The following is an 8,558-nucleotide window of genomic DNA, read 5'->3' as shown; positions in this document are numbered from 1 at the left end:
TCTTTTCTGTATTTTCACTGAAGAGAATCTAATTCCCTCACTATTCTTTTCTTTACTTTCCCTGAAGAGAATCTACTAGGCTCCCTATTCTTTTCTTTACTTTCCCTGAAGAGAATCTAATCCTCTCATTATGGTTGTCTTTACTTTCCCTGAAGTGAATATAATCCTCTCACTATTCTTATCTTTTCTTTCCCTGGAGAGAATCTAATTTACTCCATATTCTTTTCTTTATTTTCACAAAAGAAAATCTAATCATGCCACTATTGTTTTCTTTACTTTACCTGAAGAGAATAGAATTCCCCACCATTCTTTTCTTTACTTTCCTTGAAGAGAATCTAATCCTCTCACTATTCTTTTCCTTACTTCTGCTGAAGAGAATCGAATTCTCCTACTATTCTTTTCTTTACTTTGCCTGAAGAGAATCTAATCCCCTCACTATGCTTGTCTTTACTTTCACTGAAGAGAATCTAATTCCTTCACCATGCTTGTCTTTACTTTCCCTGAAAAGAATCTAATCCTCTCACTATTGTTTTCTTTACCTTCCTTGAAGAGAATCTGATGTCATCACTATGCTTGTCTTTACTTTCCATGGAGGGAATCTGATCCTCTCAATATTCTTTTCTTTACTTTCCCTGAAGAGAATTTAATCCCCTCCTTATTCTTTCTTTACTCTCTCGGAAGATAATTTAATTCTCTTCACATTCCTTTTTATATTCCCTGAAGATAATCTAATCCCATCACTATTTTTTTCTATTTACTCTCCTTGAAGATAATCTAATCCTCTCACTATTCTTTGCTTTACTTCCCCTGAAGCTAATCTAATCACCTCACTATTTTTCTCCTTACTTACTTTCCCTGAAGATAATGTAATCCCCTTAATATTCTTTTGTTTACTTTCCCCGAAGGAAATCTAAATCCTTTACTTATTTTCTTTACTTTCCCTGAAGATAATGCACTTGCCTCATTATCTCCTTTTACTTCCCCTGAGGAGAATCGAGACCACTCACTATGCTTGTCTTAACTTTCCCTGAAGAGAGTCTAATCCCTGATGATAATGTAATCCCCTACTTACTCTTTTATTTGCTTTCCCTAAAGAGAATCTAATCCTTTCACTAATTTTTCTTACTTCCCCTGAAGAGAATCAAATCCCCTCACATTTCTTTTCTTTACTTTCCCTGAAAATAATCTAATTCACTCCTTATTCTTTTCTATGCCTTCACTGAAGATAATTTGATCCCCATACTATTCTTTTCTTTATTTTTACTTAAGAGAATCTAATACCCTCACTATGCTTCTTTATTTTCCCCTCCTTATTCTTTTCTTCACTTTCCCTGAAGAAAATCTAATCACACACTAATCTTTTCTTTAGTTTCCCTAAAAAGAATCTAATCCCCTCCTTATTCTTTTCTTTACTTCACTAAAGATGATATAATCCCCCCCCCCCCACTATTTGTTTTTTTACATTCCCTGAAGATAATCTACTCCTCTCACTATTCTGTACTTAACTTTCCCTGAAGATAATCTAATCCCCTTACTCTTCTTGTCTTTACTTTTCATGAAGATAATCTAATCCCCCCACTATTCTTTTCTTTACTTTCCCTGAAGATAATCTATTCCCCTCGCTAATCTTTTCTCTACTTTCCCTGAAGGGAATATAATCCTCTCGCTATGCTTATCTTTACTTTTCCGGAAGATAATCTATTCCCTTCACAATTTTTTTTTTTACTTTCCCTAAAGAGAATCTAATCATCTCACTATGCTTGTCTTTACATTCCCAGAAAATTATCTAATCCCCTCACTATGCTTGTCTTTACTTCTCTTGGAGAGAATATAATCTTATCACTATTGGTGTCAAGTGGTTCTTGAACTTCGAAAAGGGAGAAAGGGTATCTGACTGCACCCTTTAGAATAATTGGAAGACATACTGTATATGTAAAATACAGCCATGGATGGGGCACATAATAATAATGATGAAAATAACGAAATGGAAGTGAGATAAGTCTAGAATGGCAATAAAATAAAAAATGAAAATTCTTATGAAAGTGGTAAAATAGAATTGATGATTTGATGGACCATTGTTAGAAAATGGAACTTTAGGATGGGGCACATTTTCCGGAATGTTATCCCCTGGGAGATATTTTGAAGATAGTAATAGATATACATAGAAATCTGTGGAGAAATATAAATTTTTTATCGAACATTTTTAAGTTAATAAAAAAGACAGAAAGTGATATAGATGCTTTTCTTTTTTTATTATTAGAAAAATAATCCCTAAATGTGTAAAATAAATGAAGTTACAGAGTATGTCACATTTATTTATTTGTCGAAGTACTGAAGTGGCTACAAAGAAATATGGAGAGAAATGTTAATCTTTAATGATAGTTTTATAAGTTTTTCAAAGAATGAATTAAGTACTTTGAACGTGCTGAATCATAATCAGACGTTAAATTCTATTGACAAATGAATTCAATAGTCATTCCCTCTGATTTATTTCAAATAAGGTAAAAAATTACCATCTTCGGAGATAAAACTTGACAAGCCAACGAGAGTTCTAGGAGGCGCATTAATTTATCTTCCACCTCCCTTCCTAGTGAATAGAATTTCAGTGGTGTTTCTCAGCGCGATAGAGATTCCTCCTTTTGGAGAACATAACCAAATGGAAAGCATTCCACCGGGCCTTGAAGCCTTATAAGGCCCAAAGAAGGTTCGCCCCGGCTGTCACATCTGTGCTTTCACGAAGGACGTTTCCGCCCCACATGTGATATGGCCATCCTAAAATGGCCAAGACTTTAAGAAACGTCACTTGAATCAACAGTCACCGGTTGCTGGTCTGCGCTAAATCACAAGAATTTTAGTCGTGGAAAAAGAGGTTAGGAAGTTGGAAATATTTCTTATCTAATGTATCAAGTTTCATATTATATCAGGACTCTTTATTAATAATAATGATGATGACCTGAAGAATATGAATGAAAAGAAGAGATGGAGAAAAATACTTATGGGAAAGTGAAGACCTTCATATATAGGAAGTACAAATTAGGGGGAATGGTGCAGGGGATTCGACGCGCTGCAGCGGTAACACAATAAATGAGGCAGTGACTCGTAGGCTACTCCTTTCTTCGGGATCCATTCCACTGTTTGGAAACAGCTTGTCGTTGGAAAAAGGGTAAAGCAAATAATAATAATGATAATAATAATAATAATAATAATAATAATAATAATAAGTAGAAAAGAACTTTGAGAGTGCAGACCTCCGCCACGGCAGCTTATTTCTCGAAACTAGCTTGCCTTCACCAGAGTCAATTTAGTCCGTAGGCATATTTGGAGTCTGTGTAACAACCATGTGGGAACTTTGGGTTAAGGTTAGGGTTGATTCGGTCGACCTTTAGCTAGACACTTGACCTTGACCTTTGACCTAGGACTTTCACAATCACTTCCACGTCTCAACATAACAAATAATCCCTGAAAGTTTCACTACTCAATGGGTAAAGTTGTGGCCAACAAGTTGTTCACAAACAAACAAACAAACAGACAAGCGGACAAACAAAACCTCCTCCCAACTTCGTTGGCGGAGGTAATAATACTAAGTATTGTTTGAAAACGCCAAAATACTTGTTGTACTATAGAAAGACTATATTCCTCTAGTTTTCCTTAAATTTCCGGCCTATCTGTGAAAAAAAATGGCAAAGGTTTGGATTATATGAATTATATTAATAATTAGTTATTATAATGATAATATTGTTATTGCTATTATCATTATCATAATTGACCTAGATATTTCAATAAACTAATTTCAGTAAATATAATGATAAAGGAAATATTATTATTATTATTATTATTATTATTATTATTATTATTATTATTATTATTATTATTATTATTATTATTATTATTAAAAGCATGTAACTGTAACCAGCACGGTATGAATAAATACAGCAACAAGATGATGTCCCATATCTCCTTGTGAGTAGCAATAAGCCAAAAATCCGTCATGCGTGAATGTCACAACACAAACAAGTTTCTCTCTCTCTCTCTCTCTCTCTCTCTCTCTCTCCTCTCTCTCTCTCTCTCTCTCTCCTGTCAGTATGAGGAACGCCTTGTAATAATGGTGTCAGTGCATTGGAAATGTGACAACAGACTAACAGAGTCACTCACGTTTCAGCTGGTGATGATCAGAAAGGGACTCTCTCTCCTCTCTCTCTCTCTCTCTCTCTCTCTCTCTCTCTCTCTCTCTCTCTCTCTCTCTCTCTCTCTCTCTTTCAGTATAGCATGAGCTAGTTCAGCTATCCTGCACCTGTTCTGATCATATGCTTTAAATGCATATTCCTTTGCGTTTTTGTTACATAATTATTCTGATACTTTCTCTCTCTCTCTCTCTCTCTCTCTCTCTCTCTCTCTCTCTCTCTCTCCTCTCTCTCTCTCTCTCTCTCTGCGTAATAAATAGGTTTCATTGTTCATTGTTAAGCGTTCGTTTGATGTAATGACATTGTTCCGTGAAGCATGAGATTGCATGCCATAGATGTAATTGATAGATTCCTTCGTTGCCTCTAGAGATAATATTGCGCCTTAAAGGGACAAGAGGTCAGGTAATACCTGGAATTAATAGATGATATCCTCCCTGAGATGAGACGATACACGTTAGTAAGCATGTTCTGTTGCTCAGCGTCCCTTTGAGATAATGCTATACATTGTAAAAAGATAAAACACGAAATATCAGTTATTAAGAGAATTCGCCGTTACCTTTCGAAATCCTTTCTGTCCTTAATGGAAGAGAGCTGATAATATCCAAATGATCAGGTTATGCTGTTAAGCGCTTGTTTTTAGATCAATTTAGAAGGGTCTTGCCTCCTTTTCTTTCCTACGCCGATCCTTAACCTTTGATGGTGCTACCGACCACTGATTATTATTTGAATTACAAAAATTTTAATAAAGATTCCATGACAATATACAGGTAAAGTATTTGTCAGATATTATTATTATTATTAACTAAGCTACAACCATTATTGGAAAAGCAGGATGGTATAAGTCCAAGAGTGCCAGCAGGGACAATAGCCCAGTGAGGAAAGGAAATAGATAAACTATACATCAGAAGTAATCAATAAAGAATGTAGAAATCTTAAGATCAGTAACGACGTTAAGATAGATCTGTAATAGATAAATAATAAGAGAGACTCATGTCAGCCTGTTCAACATAAAAACATTGGCTGCAAGATTCTATCACGCGATGCCATTTTAAAAGCGTATAGGTACAAGGTTGGCCAAGGCACGAGCCACCTGTTGAGATACTACCGCTAGAGAGTTATTGGGTCCTTTGACTTGCCAGATGGACCCCTCTCTTGTTACGGCTCATTTTTTCTTTGCCTACACATTCACAGAATTTTCTGGTCTATTCTTTACACATTCTTCTTTTCCCTGGTACACCTGACAACACCAAGATGAAAAAAAAAAATCTTCCTGCACTGTAATTGTTCAGTGGTTACTTTCCACTTGGTAAAGGTAGAAGAGACTCTATAGCTATGTTAAGTAGCTCTTCTAGGATGACACTCCAATATCAAACCATTGTTCTCTGGTTTTGGGTAGTGCCATAGCCTCTGTAGCTTACCATGGTCTTCTACTGTTTTGGGCTAGTTCTCTTGCTTTAGGGTACAATTATGTTCTCTCGATTTCCTTATTTACTTTCCTCACAGGGCTATTTTCTCTGTTGGAGCCCTTGGCCTTATAGCATCCTACTTTTCCAACTATGAAATAATAATAGCTAGTAATAATAATAACAATATTGATAAGAATTTGCTTTGCGTTTTCTTTTTCATTCTCCTCGAGATCAGGTAAGAACAACAATCCCCTTGTGTTTTTTATTTGCGGAATATTACAATGGAAAACAAATCTCATTACCCGGATGTATTAACAATGTATTTATCTAGGGTCAATATGTACGTGGAAGTTTCCTATAGGAACTGTCCGGCAGCAGAAGTTTATCCACAACTCTGCTGGCTTTATATATCCTGTATTCTGAAAACTTTACGGAATCCTTAGTCAGATTTTATACGGTAGAAATACTGTATCCAGATTCAAATATCAATGTAAGTATCCAATACTTCAAACGGTGTACCTGTAATGTTTTGTATTCACTGAAAATCACGGAACTCCGTTGAAAGTATGGACATCCTTTATCCAATCCATCGTAGTGCATGAACTTTGCGTGATTATCTTGTCATGTATTATTATTACTATTACTCGCTAAGCTACAACCCTAGTTGGAAAAGCAGGATGTTATCTTTAAAGCCCAGGGGCTCCTATAGGGAAAATATCCCCGTGAGGAAAGGAAACAAGGTAAAATAAAATATTTTAAGAACAGTAACATTAAAATAAATATTTCCTATATAAACTATAAAAAACTTTAACAAAACAGGTGGAAGAGAAAATAAGACAGAATAGCGTGCCCGAGTGTACTCTCAAGCAAGGGAACTAATTATTATTTACAAACTAAACCATTCGGTATCTAGAAGTCTATCAGAAGAAGCGACGCTGATGGCAAAGAAAGAACCAACCAAGGTCTATATCAACGACACAGGTAGCCTGCTTTTCTCACGTAAAGCCAATCCCTTAGTGACTACCAAACAATGGCATAATAATCCCAAGAGATCGCGGCGTCTCTCGCAGATTACCTTGCTTCGCTTTCAAGATTTCATTCGAAAGCTGGCTGTGTTTGTTTGCAGCGTACCCTCTCACCTTATGACCCTCATTCTTACTTCTCGCCAAGAAGAGGAATGAAAATGCAAATGCTTTTTTTGCAACCGTCACTAGATGGAAGCGTGTGAATCTCTTTCGTCCATTCTCCAATTTCATGTAACTGGTCTTTCATGAATGAATGGGAGCGAGTCTGTCCAGTTCTTACATCCTTTAGGCAAAGAAAGAAGAAAGAAAAAAAAGGTAATAAATAAAAATAAAGTTTTTAACTATGAAACTTCAGAAGCTGAATGTTTCTTGCTTTAGTGTGTTTAGGTTACCTCTATTCCGGTGTTGTTCTCAGATACAGTCGACATTGTGTTGTCATAGTATTTTTTTCTTGGTAGCAATTCTTCGGGGCACATTCGAGAGAAAGAGCCCGTGCTGGAACAGGACAACGTTGTATTTAAGGTTCTCGTGTTGCCACCGGAAGTTCATCCTGCGTTTTGCGAACTTCTAAGGTTATTTCTTAAAACTTTCTTTGCATAATCGAATTCTTTTTTATTGCTTCCATTGCTTGTATTTCTTTGTTTCATTCAAGCGTCTGTATAAAGAAAAAGGCGAATCACTTGTCACTCGTATTGTGTCAACGAAATTGAGTTTTCAGAGATTTTTTTTGTTACATGTTCTCGAGACATAAATTGAGCTTTCAACCTAATTCATTAGTTTCTGGTGTGTTTTACTTATTTATACTCGAATGGGAAAAGTATTGAAAAAGTTTAGGAAGAGAACGGGAAAACCAAGATATAAAAGTCTATTCCTAAATTGAAAAACCTTACGTAGGACATGAAAAGACACCAAAAAATATTTGTGAAATTAAATGTACTTTAAAGAGAGTACACTGAGAGTCCAGAAACATTGTCTTGGGTTAGAGTTCTCAGGCACACTATTCTATCTACTGTAATTTCTCTTCTTCTTTTGTTTTGTTAAAGTTTTTGTTGTTTATAAGGGAAAAATTCATTTGAATGTTGTTACTGTTCTTAAAATATTTGATTTTTCCTGGTTTCCTTTCCTCACTGGGCTATTTTCACTATTGAGCATATAGCATCCTGCTTTTCCAACTAGGGTTGTAGCTTAGCAAATAATAATAATAATAATAATAATAATAATAATAATAATAATAATAATAAGAGCAGTGGAGAAAGGGATAGGCATACATGGCATTCGGTGCAATCTCGTTTCCACCAATGTTGTGTCAGTCCCTTTGCTTCTTCTTCTTCCATGCCTGCCATTAGTCACGGCTGCGGCCAGGTAAAGAAATGCCCTCATCGGGAGTATTCATTTCATTTAACCCCAAATTTTAATGGCTTACTTGAGCGACAGCTTGTCGTCGTTCATCATTAATTGGGGAAGAGAGAAAGGTAGATTGTTAGATAATCAAATATAACGATAGATAGATACCAACATCATCTCGTTTGAAAGGGTGCGGAGTATAGGTACCAAAACCAAGCTATTTTGTAGTTCCACAATGGTATGTGTGTAGAACAAGACACAAGTTAAGTAATAAGAATTTCATGCTAAACACCCTTCCCTAGACCATGTTTGGAATAGATTATTCTCATTTCTTTGTTAACTTATAAGAAAATCGAATCACAGCGAAATAACTTCATTTCCTTCAAGTTGCAAATCTCATATTTCATGAAATCACAAAATATTTTATGCTTCTAGGGATACAGTAAATAATAATTTCGCTCAGTTTTTCAGTGAAGTTATCAGTATTCAATGAGTAAAATAAAATTAGTCAATAAAACATTTGCACCTGCAAGTCTTAATGATTAACAAACTATTTGATATTCAACAAGATACTAAGCTTTTTGTGCAAATTATGAGAAATT

The sequence above is a fragment of the Palaemon carinicauda genome, chromosome 38 (genome assembly GCF_036898095.1).
Source record: "Palaemon carinicauda isolate YSFRI2023 chromosome 38, ASM3689809v2, whole genome shotgun sequence".
NCBI classification, from domain to species: domain Eukaryota; kingdom Metazoa; phylum Arthropoda; class Malacostraca; order Decapoda; family Palaemonidae; genus Palaemon; species Palaemon carinicauda.
This window is presented reverse-complemented; position numbering follows the sequence as displayed.